General features: G+C 33.8%; 1 protein-coding gene across 1 annotated transcript in view; it reads right to left on the reverse strand.

Annotated features, from left to right (window-relative positions):
• The window catches only part of LOC137621013 (glutamate-gated chloride channel-like), a 31,408-nt gene extending 20,081 nt beyond the window's left edge, over positions 1-11,327 (reverse strand). Inside the window, exon 1 of the mRNA XM_068351452.1 lies at positions 11,223-11,327. The gene's annotated coding sequence lies outside the window, so the exon portion shown is untranslated. The remainder of the gene's footprint in view (positions 1-11,222) is intronic.
• Between the last annotated feature and the right edge of the window lie 1,173 nt (positions 11,328-12,500).

A 12,500-nucleotide genomic window follows, 5' to 3' on the forward strand; every position in this document is an offset into this window, starting at 1 on the left:
TATATATATATATATATATATATATATATGCCAATAAATACATCTTAATATTGGATTCTCTCCACCTCGGGATTAGAGACCAGAGATCTTTTTGGCTAGGTGGTAAGTCAATAGAACCTCAGTTTCTTGGGCAAGGGTTCGATTTCCCGGTCGACCAAAAGCGATCATCATAAAGTTGATTCACCACGAGAGAGAGAGAGAGAGAGAGAGAGAGAGAGAGAGAGAGAGAGAGAGAGAGAGAGAGAGAGAGAGAGAGAGAGTGTATTATAAAAACATGTACCGAATCATGTAGACCTACTCCTCATAATTCCATGGAGATAGTCTATCTCTGTCAATACTTTTAATCTTGCATCTTCACAACAACCTATTTTGAAAACCAACGAACATTTCAAAGAATAAACATAAAATAACCTCAAATGACCAAGAGAAGATTGAGAGCGAGGCATAACTAACCCGAGGGTTATCTGCACTGCCCATGTCATTCGGTCTAGTCCAAGCGTGAATGACATAATACAAAGCCACACTTTTAAACTGGGGATAAAATAGAGATTGTGAATAGACCATCTGGTGGTTATTCAGATTTGACAAAGCACTCCCATCCACTTCGAGCTACATTGACTGTGCATTAAAGCACTGGGTATAAAGTGACGAAGATTACATCTTGGCCGAAAAAGAAAAGAAAAAAAAAGAAAAAAAAAAAAAAACAGGCGTTCACAATACTAAGGGTCGCTAGAGCACAAAGTTCTATTATTTTTATTGGTTCAATGTCTTATAAAAACATCATTCTTTTCACATTAAATAGGGTACATGGATACATACACTTCGAAAACTTTCTAAAAATTATTTCATAAGTCGCCGAGATATGAGTGTTTGAATATTGCTAATTTTCAAACACGCCTTTTTTTCGTTATACAGATTTTTTATTGCTTGGCCCTTTATATCAATGGAGACCAAAGTTAACACGATACCAGACCAGTGAAGGAGTTATCCCAAGTGCTGAAAGGTGCAACCGAGTGGAAACATTTGAGAAGAAACCAACGAAAGGACTGCCTCCAAAAATAGACAAAAAATGCTGAGATTCTATCTTTGTGTTCTGAGACACATTTTCCTTTCAATTTCAGGTAAAATCTATACATCTACTTGTGATAATCATATCGAATTCCCCACGTTAGAAAAACTTGATTTTTTTTTATCTTTTTACAATATCAAATGCAAATATACAATTATTTCTTAAGTATTAAACATGATCTGTCATAAAATCATAAATGTAATAAGCAAGTAAATCCTTCCTACTTAAAATGGTTTCGTAATGTCTTTACATGATGACCTCTATATATGAAATATGTTCTTAAAGAAAAGTAAATAAAACGATAAAAGATAACATTTATGATATGCTCTGAACTATCCTGTTCAGAGTGGTTACCCGAGATTTTACCCGAATTAATGGCAAAATTAGGGTTATATTTATATTTTTTCTTATTTTAATATCTACGGCGATATTTTTCCTTTTTCTTAACTGGAAACTCCATATAATAATAATAATAATAATAATAATAATAATAATAATAATAATAATAATAATAATAGTAATAAAATTAATAATAATAATAATAATAATAATAATAATAATAATAATAATAATAATTTAAAATTACGACAATAGTAGAACAGCTTCAAATTGCTCTTATAATTCCACGAACACACATTATTCACTAACCCTTTGTGATATGACTAAGTCACCGTATTTTATAAAAATATTAACAATTACGTGCTCAAAACTCTTTAATTGTGATATAACAAACATGTCAGTCTAAACGATTTTGAAATATTACATAGAATTACAATGGAAAAATAATCTTAAATTACTACAGCTTATTCTTTACAAATCATTATCGAGAGAGAGAGAGAGAGAGAGAGAGAGAGAGAGAGAGAGAGAGAGAGAGAGAGAGAGAGAGATTTCTGGATCTTGTATCAACACACGATCTTTTAGATCTGTAAGATTAGCCAAAAAGGAAGGTGTCCATTTCAATATAAAAAAAAAGCCATCTATCTGAACACTTCCGCCCTCATACTCACCCGGGCTGCGCAGTCTGCCCCCCAAAAAGAAGAGATTGAAGAGGAGAAAAAGAAAGAGTAGGAGAGAACAGTGCTTGTGAGCCAACTGGTGGACATTGATACAACTGAAGACTCTTTATCGGCACAGCTGACCTGCCACTTACGGCAAAAAGCAGTAAAATGAAGCCATGTTCAAACTCGCATAGTACCAGCATATCTCGACAAAGGCTCGTTGAAGACTCTATTGCAGAATAATACAGCGTAACAAGATGAAGTAAATAAGAAACCTCAGAACGAAACGGTGGAAATAATTTCATAGTTGAAGATCTCTAAACCTATTCAGAGCTACCAACAGACCGTTGGTCTTGCGGTGAAGATATTTAAAATCTAGCCTTATGTTCAAGAAATGAAGTAGCTTTATTTAAACAATTTGTTCTGTTACAAAGGAACGTAGAGAGGAGAGGTCCCCTTTTTTGCTTCATTTGTTTGATGTCGGCTACCCCCCAAAATTGGTGCAAATGCCTTGGCATATGTATGTATGTACAATTGATGTCAGTTTATGTTTTAAAAATATATATAAACGGTCTGATACTACAATGCTGCTAGTGTAAGGTGAAAATCCCATTTCGAACATTTATATTTATAAACTGACATTTGTAATAGAATGGGAGATTACTATATAAAGGTGATATATGATGTAAATAATATACAAGGCTAATTACCTGCAATGGTGTTTCATCCCTTTAAGGTACAGAATTAACTTTTGAAAAGGAAGCTGCAAATAACTTTAAAACTTGAAAGAGTAACTTAACAAAATTGTAAAACTGGTAAGATTATGGCAATCTTTATAAAACGAGATTTCTCCAAAAGTAGTGCATTTTAATGGTATCGGGAAAAAAATCAGAGAATTTAAATCTACCCGCGAATTATAAGTAATTCAAGGACAGTTTTAGATTATCTGAAGAATAATCAGCGAAACAAAGAATGGGGTTAAATAAAAAGAATATATATATATAAAAAAAATGATAGGACGGACAAGGTGCAAATGTAAAATAACTAATAAACAACTGAAAATAATGAAATATCTGCTTAAGAAAATAAAGATATCCAGAAGAGCAAGGTGTACACGAGTTCTAGTTACGTCAAGCATTCAAAACGAAATTGCAGGCTGATAAGTCTAGGTTACTCTATACTCGAGTCTCAAAGACTTGCACTAGCCAAGTGATCACTTCCCTGAGAGAGAAACATGAAGAACCTGAGATGACCAAGGATTGGATTTGGGCTGTTTAGCCCGGCGCTGGGACCTGGGAGGTCATTCAGAGCGCAAGTGAAACTAGGGTGGGGAACCCGGCAATTAGAAGAGGTTGGACAGCAAAGAGGAGGAAATGAAGCATGAACGGAGGTAATAAAGAAGGATAAAAGTGGAGCTAGGGGCCTAAGGAACGATGCAAAGATTATGTAATGCCTACAGTATACCGCATGAGGAACACTGATGGGACTACGGGGCCACTCTGTAAATGTGGATCGCTTGTTTATACTTCTTCAGTTCCTAGAAACCCTTAATGTTTCACTTAAATAATTAGTTTAATTATTATTTCCTTATTTGGATCAAAGCTACTGGGCAATGTTTACCTCCCAACAGCTCCTTGTACCAGAGTAGCAAGTTTCAGAAGCTTTGTATTTTAAAAAATGGCAATACTGTTATAATTTCCAAGCTTGCTTTTAAACATCTTAGATTACTGCAACAGTTTACAGTATAAGAGTTTAATAACCTAAGTTTAAAAGCTATAAAAGAAATTTGTTATTTCCGTGAGAAAATGATCCAACAATAAAACAATATTCCACTTTATTTTACTTATGTGCTCACGTATTTCCAATACGATTTTGTGAGAAAATTCTTTCATAAAAACATATCCACGGTTACACCAAGTTGATATTAACTGATCAGTCAATTGATGCAATGACAGAGCGCAAAGACTGACATACAGTAAGCATAATCAGGATGTACCATCATGCTGCTTAATTATAAGCTGTAACGGACACTGTAACAACAGAACCGGAAGAGCTACAGTGTATCATATACAGGGTAGGATCTTATTGTGTTACAAAAAGCACAGGATTAAGAGTAATGTGTTTAAAGTACGATTTTTTTCCTCTTATATGTGGAGAGGCTTAGCTTACTGTGTTCAAAGTGGTATTTCTCGTGAACACTGAGCAAAGAATTAAACTTTGTATCACAGAATGGCTTATATTAGATTTACATGATAAGAGGAATTTGAAAGATTATTAAACCATATAAAAAGGCTTAATGCAATTAAACATTGGTCTTTTTTATGTTATCTTGGGTTTCACAGTGCAATGTTATATCTTCATACGACAGAAACCTTGATTAGAGGGACATATTTTTTTTTTACTTGCATTGAAGAGGTTATTTCTGTTACTAAACTATCCCAAGTAATCGAAAAAAAAATTCTTTACAAAAATAAACAAATAAAAGTATATGCGAGATATGATGATTTCTAAAAGTTTTCAATAATAGCATTTGTAATTTTTTCGTTCTAAAGATTGAACATATACAACTGATTAGCGCCAAAAACTTTCTCCATCTAATGTAGTACCAAGGAGAAGCAGACAATGGCTCATGATGACTCAGCAGGTAGAACTTTCGCCGTCCACCTCAACCCCTTCAAGGCTCAGGGGGAGAGTAAGATCGTGTTTAATAGTGAAATTTTATCAAGACTTATTATTATTATTATTATTATTATTATTATTATTATTATTATTATTATATAATCTATAACCCTAGTTGAAAAAGCAGGATGCCATAAGTGCAGATTGAACCCGACACCAGGACCAATACATTGCGAGCCCCAGTGATCCCTATAAAACTACCAGATGGTAATCATAAGTAGACAAACTTTCTTTTCATAGAATGGTTTATGGAAGATATGGAAAAATGTGTATTTAATTATACAGTGATACTGTAACTGATACAATAATAATATTCCAATAACTTCCTTTATTTTCTTAAACAAATATCTTTTGTAGTCTGACTTCCTAACAAAACTATTTTCATACAGTCACTCCAATATTGTTCCTATTTGGAGAAAAATAACATCTAACGTCTGTTAATGATACTGCAGCATGTTTCAAACTTTCGAAGTTATTTTATAATTTTGGAAATAAAAAAAAATCGCATTTAATTACACTGCGTTACTCCAATAATTTTCAAAATTTAAGAAATATTTTCTCTTGCCACCGATTTCCTAGTTCTTGCTTTGCTCCAATACTTTTTCCAATTAAGGAATTTTTCAAAATACAGTATATGATATAGATTCCTATCTTCTACTTCAGCATATGAATAATCACACATTTAGTCATGACGCGTAGATTCTTGATATTACAAATTACTATACCTCAATTTATAGTTGTTTTAAAAACAAATAAATTAAAATTTATTACCACCAAATAATAGTAACGTCTGAGTAAAATTGGTCAGAATCACAAACATAAAATCTAGATACGAGTAATAAACATATTTTTTTTTTTAAAGATGGGGAAAATACCCTATCATACAACCCTAGTTGGAAAAGCAGTATGCTATAAGCCCAAGGGCTCCAACAGGGAAAATAGCCCAAATAAGAAAAGGAAAAAGTAACAATTACAAGAGAAGTTTAAGAACAATAATAACATTAAAATTAATAGTTCATTTATAAACTATAAAAACTTTAAAAAACAAGAGGAAGAGAAATAAGATAGAATAATGTGCACGAGTGTACCATCAAGCAAGAGATCTCTAAACCAAGACAGTGGAAGACCACGGTACAGAGGTTATGGCACTGCCGAAGACTAGAGAACAATGGTTTGATTTTGAAGTGTCCTTCTCCTACAAGAGCTGCTTACCATAGTTAAAGTCTCTCTTCTACCCTTACCAGAAGGAAAGTAGCCATTGAACAATTACAGTGCGGTAGTTAACCCCTTGAGAGAAGAAGAATTGTTTGGTAATTTCAGTGCTGTCAAGTGTACAAGGACAGAGGAGAATATATAAAGAATAGGCCAGACTATTCGGTGTATGTGTAGACAAGGATGAAATGAGTCATAACCAGAGAGAGGGGTCCAATGTAATACTGTCTGGCCAGTCAAAGGACCCAATGACTCTAGCGGTAATATCTCAACGGGTGGACATGAAATTCTGATTTCTTTTAATATGATAAATTCATAAAAAATTCTATTTTGATTAATTAAAAATTATTTAAAGGAGAGATATTCCTACTAACTGAAATCTCACTTTAATAATAACGACGGTTGTTATATGGAAGAAATATAAAAATGGAATTCTTTTGATTAGTTTAAAGTCGCAAGTTGTTTCATATATATTATTATCATAACGTAGTTGAGCATGTTATATGCAAGGACAAATGGTATTTTAATGATAAAACTTGCATCGAAATCAAATTCAAAGTTTTATAGGTATTTATGTTTGATATTAAATTTAAATTTTCATGTGAAAAATATAGCGAATAATGGTAATTCCCATTATTAGATCAAAATTGAAAGGACGAATAGATAAAAATTATCATCAGTTAGCTACGAAGGTAAATTGCTAATCTGGTAGAGAGAACTAGAGAGCAGACCTCCGCCGCGGCATCTTATTTCTAACCTTTTGCTCGACCTTGATCTTGACCTTTGACCTTGACATGTATTAATTGGTGTGGATTTTCATACATTCAAATATGAACCAAGTTTGAAGTCTCTGTGACGACGATTTCCAAACTTATGGCCGATTACGTGAAGTGGACAATTTGCTTGACCGTGACCTTGAAATTTGACCTTGACCTTCCAACATTTAATCATTTCCAGCTTTTTACATATCAGTTCATTTCTGCAAGTTTCATTAATTTACCATTAAAATTGTGGCCAGGAAGCTGTTCAAAAACAAACAAACACACAGAAAACCGGGGTTAAAACATAACCTCCTTCCCACTTCGTTGGCGGAGATAAATACAAATATAAAATAGCAGGACCACGAAACTAGTTCTTAAAATCAAATTGGTTGTATTCAATAATTTGGGGTATGTACCACCACGTTGGGGCCTGTGAGCCCATTCAGAGCCGTAGTGAAACAAAGGGAAACCCTACAGTTAAACAATGAAGTAAAACTTAGAGAAGGTTTAAAAAAGGACAGCATGATGAGGGAACGAAGTTCAAGTAAAATTATACTAGACGGGCACTCAGTAGAGCGCATACCTCCGCCGTGGCAGCTTATTACTCGACCTTTTGTACGACCGTGAACTTGACCTTTGACCTTCCCAAAATTCATTCATTTCCAGATTATTACATAACAGTTAATCCCTGCAGGTTTATTTACTCTACGATTAAAATTACGGCCAGAAATCTGTTAAAAAACAAACACACACACAAACAGGGGGTAAAACATAACCTTCCAACTTCGTTGGCGGAGGTAATGAATGTGGAGCCGCAAACACCCTCAAGTAATGCCTACAGTGCACCACGCGAGGGGAGCTGAAGTCAAAACTATACTGAGTTAAATCCATTTTTTTTTGTAGGCTTTGAATGCGTCTGTTTATGCCTTATAACCATAAAATTGGAAATAAAAACCTAACTAATTCCCTTTTGAAAAAAAAAAATTCCCAGTATGAAGAGAATGTATAAAGTGTTATTTTATCATTTCATTGTTGTTATTGTTCTTAAAATATTTCAATTGTTCATTACTTCTCATATAGTTTATTTCGTATCCTCAATGGGCTATTTTTCCCTGTTGGAACCCTTCGACTTATAGCATCCTGCTTTTCCATCTAGGGTTGTAGCTTAGAGAGTAATTATAATATCAATAATAATAAATATATAATAATAATAATGTTTAATCTCTTAGGCCTAAAAATGTCTTATGGCGGCTCTACAATTATCACTAGACTACCACTTTTAGAACTAAAACACTACATTTCTATCTCTGTTGCTATTCTTTACATCTCAACTATTCTTAGCAATCTTTACGCATATTCTTATCGTCATTTTGCAAACAAAACAAATATTCTATTTCAATTTTCAACATATTGCTAATTATATCGTTTCAGGCACCGTAATTAAAGAATATTTCCTCTTTTCATTATTTTGGCAATTGGATAAAAAAATTAATTTTCTTATTTCGTTATTATTATTATTATTATTATTATTATTACTTGCTAAGCTACAACCCTAGTCGGAAAAACAAGATACTATAAGCCCAAGGGCTCCAACAAGGAAAATAACCCAGTGAGGAAAGGAAATAAGGACATAAACCACAAGAGAATTAATTATCAATGAAATAGAATATTTTACGAACAGTACCAACACCAAAATAAATCTTTCATGTATACACGATAAAAACTAAAAAAAAAACAAGAGGAAGAGAAATAAGATAGAATGGTGTGCCCAAATGTACCCTCAAGCAGAAGAACTCTAACCCCCAAGACAGTGGAAGACCATGGTACAGAAGCTATGGCACTACCCAAAACTAGAGAACAATAGTTTGATTTTGGAGTGTCCTCCTAGAAGAGCTGCTTACCACAGCTAAAGAGTATCTTCTACCCTTACCAAGAGGAAAGTGGCCAATGAACAACTACAGTGCTGTTGTTAACCTTTTGAGCAAAGAAGAATTGTTTGGTAATCTCAGTATTGTCTAGTGTATGACAGACGAAAATGTGTAAAGAATAGGCCAGATTATTCGGTGTATTTGTAGGCAAAAGGAAAATATGCCGTAACCAGAGAGAATGATCCAATGTAGTACTGTCTGGCCAGTCAAAGGTCCCTATAACTCTATTTCAACATTTGGATAAAAACGGATTATCTCATTTCATTATTTTAACAATTCGGTAAAGGTTTTTCCTGCACTTTTAGTACTCAGCTTTTCCTATTTTCTTCGGGAAAAAAACTGAAAAATAAACCCGATTCCTTTTGTTTTCTCTGAATGAATAAGTCACATCGAATAACTCAGATATGAATTAATCAGAAGTTACAATTCAAATTCCTCGATATCTATTTCACTTCAAAAACTGAAAATATGTTCGTTCTGTTTGGTGTAAAAATGATGAAAAAACGATAGTCTCTTTTGGCGAGGACACCAAAGTTCTCTAAGGTATAAATATCGAGGCAAAAATACGGAAACAACTTAGCCATTGTAAGAGAGAGAGAGAGAGAGAGAGAGAGAGAGAGAGAGAGAGAGAGAGAGAGAGAGAGAGAGAGAGAGAGAGAGAGAGATGCCAATTGGAAAAGGCCAGAAATATCCCTCCATCCGTGAAAAAATAGAAGAATCTAACCTTGGCGAGCACAATCTGACCTTGGTAATCTCCCCTATACAATAAAGGGCGAGTGTCTACCTATATATATATATATATATATATATATATATATATATATATATATATATATATATATATATATATATATATATATATATATATATATATACACACACACACATATACAAAGTCTTAGAACATAAGCTAGTAACAACTCAAAGAACTATGGAAAGTGTAATGATAGGATTAACACTAAGAGACAGAAAAAGAGCCGTATAGATACAAGAGCAAACTAAAGTTGAGGATATGCTAACGACATGTAAGCAAAAGAGATGGACATGGGCAGGATATATAATGAGAACCACAGAAAATAGTTGGACATTAAGAATAATAGAATGGGCCCCTAGCGATTGAAAATGAAGCAGGGGAAGGAAGAGAAGACGATGGATTGACGAACTAATAAAGACTGCGGGTATGAACTGGCATAGGAAAACCATAAACAAACGCAGGTTGAAGGCCATGTCTGAGGCCTTTGTTCTGCAGTGGACTAGTAACGGCTGATGATGATGATGCATATATATAATCCTGTCACGCTGAACGAGAACCACTCGGAAAGCAACAATCTCCCACAAATTGTCCAAATTACTGGGTGGTAATTAAGAAAAGGGGATAGATGGGGAGGGTTGAATCCATATGGACATATTTATCTACATATTTAGCCTTCATTTTTGACGGGTCGCATACACTAATAATCTTAGGTTGATAATGATTATATTTTCACTGGGAATCAATAAATCCTACTTCTATGGTGTTATATGGGAGGTAGAGACTAAATTTAATTTAAGAGACAGTACATTTGTACTATAATTCTTAGAACTAGCAAACGTGTAGCTGTCAATGTGTGACATAAAAAGTCCAAAATCCTTTCGCCTGGTGGTTAACGTCTCTGAAGTTCGATCCCTTGTATCTGCCACTCACGAGTGGCCTTTAAACCGTTAACAAGGGTAAGCACTTCGCTACCTTTTAGTTCTCGTTTTCCTTTCCTTTCATCTATAAAGAAACCTGTTACGTTATACTTTCTATACATTGCGAATGCTATCAGGGTAACAAGAAAGTAGACGATAAACTAACGCAAACATGTGTTGGATGTTCTTGTTTTCAAAAAGTTCTTATAAAGCCACATTTCTAACACTTAAATTCATGGCTTCCAAGTTCACATAAACTTTTATTTGTCTATTTCTTTGCTTACTACATTCAACTATATCGACGTGGGCAGGCTTGATATGTACACAAATCATGATGACGCTGATGATAATTATTACTGTTGTCATTATCATTATTACTCTTAAAATTATTTTTAGCAGCACAGAAGCTACAAACAACAACAACAACAGCAATAATAATAATAATAATAATAATAATAATAATAATAATAATAATAATAATAATAATATTAATAATAATAACAGAAATCCATTTACAATTAGTACAGACCTATACTGTAATAATGACTAAATCATATAAATTAAAGACAATAAATTACCACGACGAAAATTCTCACCAACACATTTACCTGACGAAAGTTAGAAATGATTAAATAAATAAAATTCATGGTGCAAAATTGCAAAATACACTACAGCTGAAAACAATACGATAAAATTACTTCTATTCCCATCTAAATGTGATTTTACAATCACCTATTAACATAAAACACTGTAAGTTAAAAATGCTAAATATATATTATGGGAGAGAACGTGTTTATTATCTGTATCAAAACAATTGCTAGTCACCTTTGAAGCAAAATTAACAAAAATTATTAATTAAAAAACCTAACAGACTAAATCGTAGTTCTCAGAACTATGGACTGACCTGAGATTGGCGACTGTGTTCAACCCCGCCCCAAAGAGTTGTGTTGTTGACGCCGAGATCAGCGGGAACTGAGATGCGGACACCCCCGGGTGCCATACCCCGAAAGTACCCGCCATCCACCACCCTCAGGGGCAAACTCCAAACCCCACCATTTGCCCTGTTATTCACACCACTTCTTCTCTTCCTCCTCCTTTTCTTCACGCTTCCTCCTCACCCTTTCTACTCTCCCTCTATCATCCTGACGCCACACCCACTTCTTCTTACAGCTCTCGAGTCTCCATCCTGTCATCATTTCCCACTCCATCATAGACAACTCTCCCCCCCTCCACTCCCCCCTATACAATTTCACCTCCTACACGGACTACTTGAGTTAACAATTTCCTAGATTAATGATCAACACGTAAGCCAACTCTAGAATGGGAGAGGAAAAACCTCCGATTGATGCTGCGGATTAAGACTAAATCTTTCTCTTCCTAAACGATCGAGAAGAGATGCTAACCAGAGTAGCATAATAGCACCGGTATGAGGGAAGTCATTAGGTCATTACAATATATATATATATATATATATATATATATATATATATATATATATATATATATATATATATATATATATAATATATATATATATATATATATATATATATATATATATGCGAAACTTGATATTCCTCATTACAATTTTCAAGTAGCTAAACTGACTAGTTCAACTTCTAAATCCTGGGAAAATTATAACACTAACTGGACCTTGATACCAATGGTGGTGTAGGCCTAAATGCCATTTTCCCTTGTTTTTTTTTTTCCATAAAGAACACTGATTTCTTGGCTCAAATTTCTGCTTTTTTTTTAGGGGGGGGCGGGGGGAAGTTAGCAAGAGGAAGTTTTCTTCTCCAATAAAAAAAAAAAGGCTTATTGAGAAACTCTTCAGGGTTTTTTTTTTTTTTTTTTTTTTTTTGGTGATCAATCTATTCTAAAGAAGGTGTTTTAATTCTTTAACTTTGTCTTGTTACGAGTATTGTTCTCCTGTCTGGTCTTCAGCTGCTGACTCTCATCTTAGTTCGTAATACAAAAAACCTGCTATCTATTAAATTCTTTATACCTAATTTGCATATTTACCTCCACCAACGAAGTTGGAAGGAGGTTATCTTTTCGCTCTTGTTTGATTTTTTTTTTTTTTTTTTTTTTTTTTTTTTTGCGAAAATTGCAGGGATTAACTGTTATGTAAAAAAATGAAACGATTAAATTTTGGAAGCTCAAGGTCACTGTCAAGCAAAAT

The sequence above is a fragment of the Palaemon carinicauda genome, chromosome 27 (genome assembly GCF_036898095.1).
Source record: "Palaemon carinicauda isolate YSFRI2023 chromosome 27, ASM3689809v2, whole genome shotgun sequence".
Taxonomy (NCBI): Eukaryota; Metazoa; Arthropoda; class Malacostraca; order Decapoda; family Palaemonidae; genus Palaemon; species Palaemon carinicauda.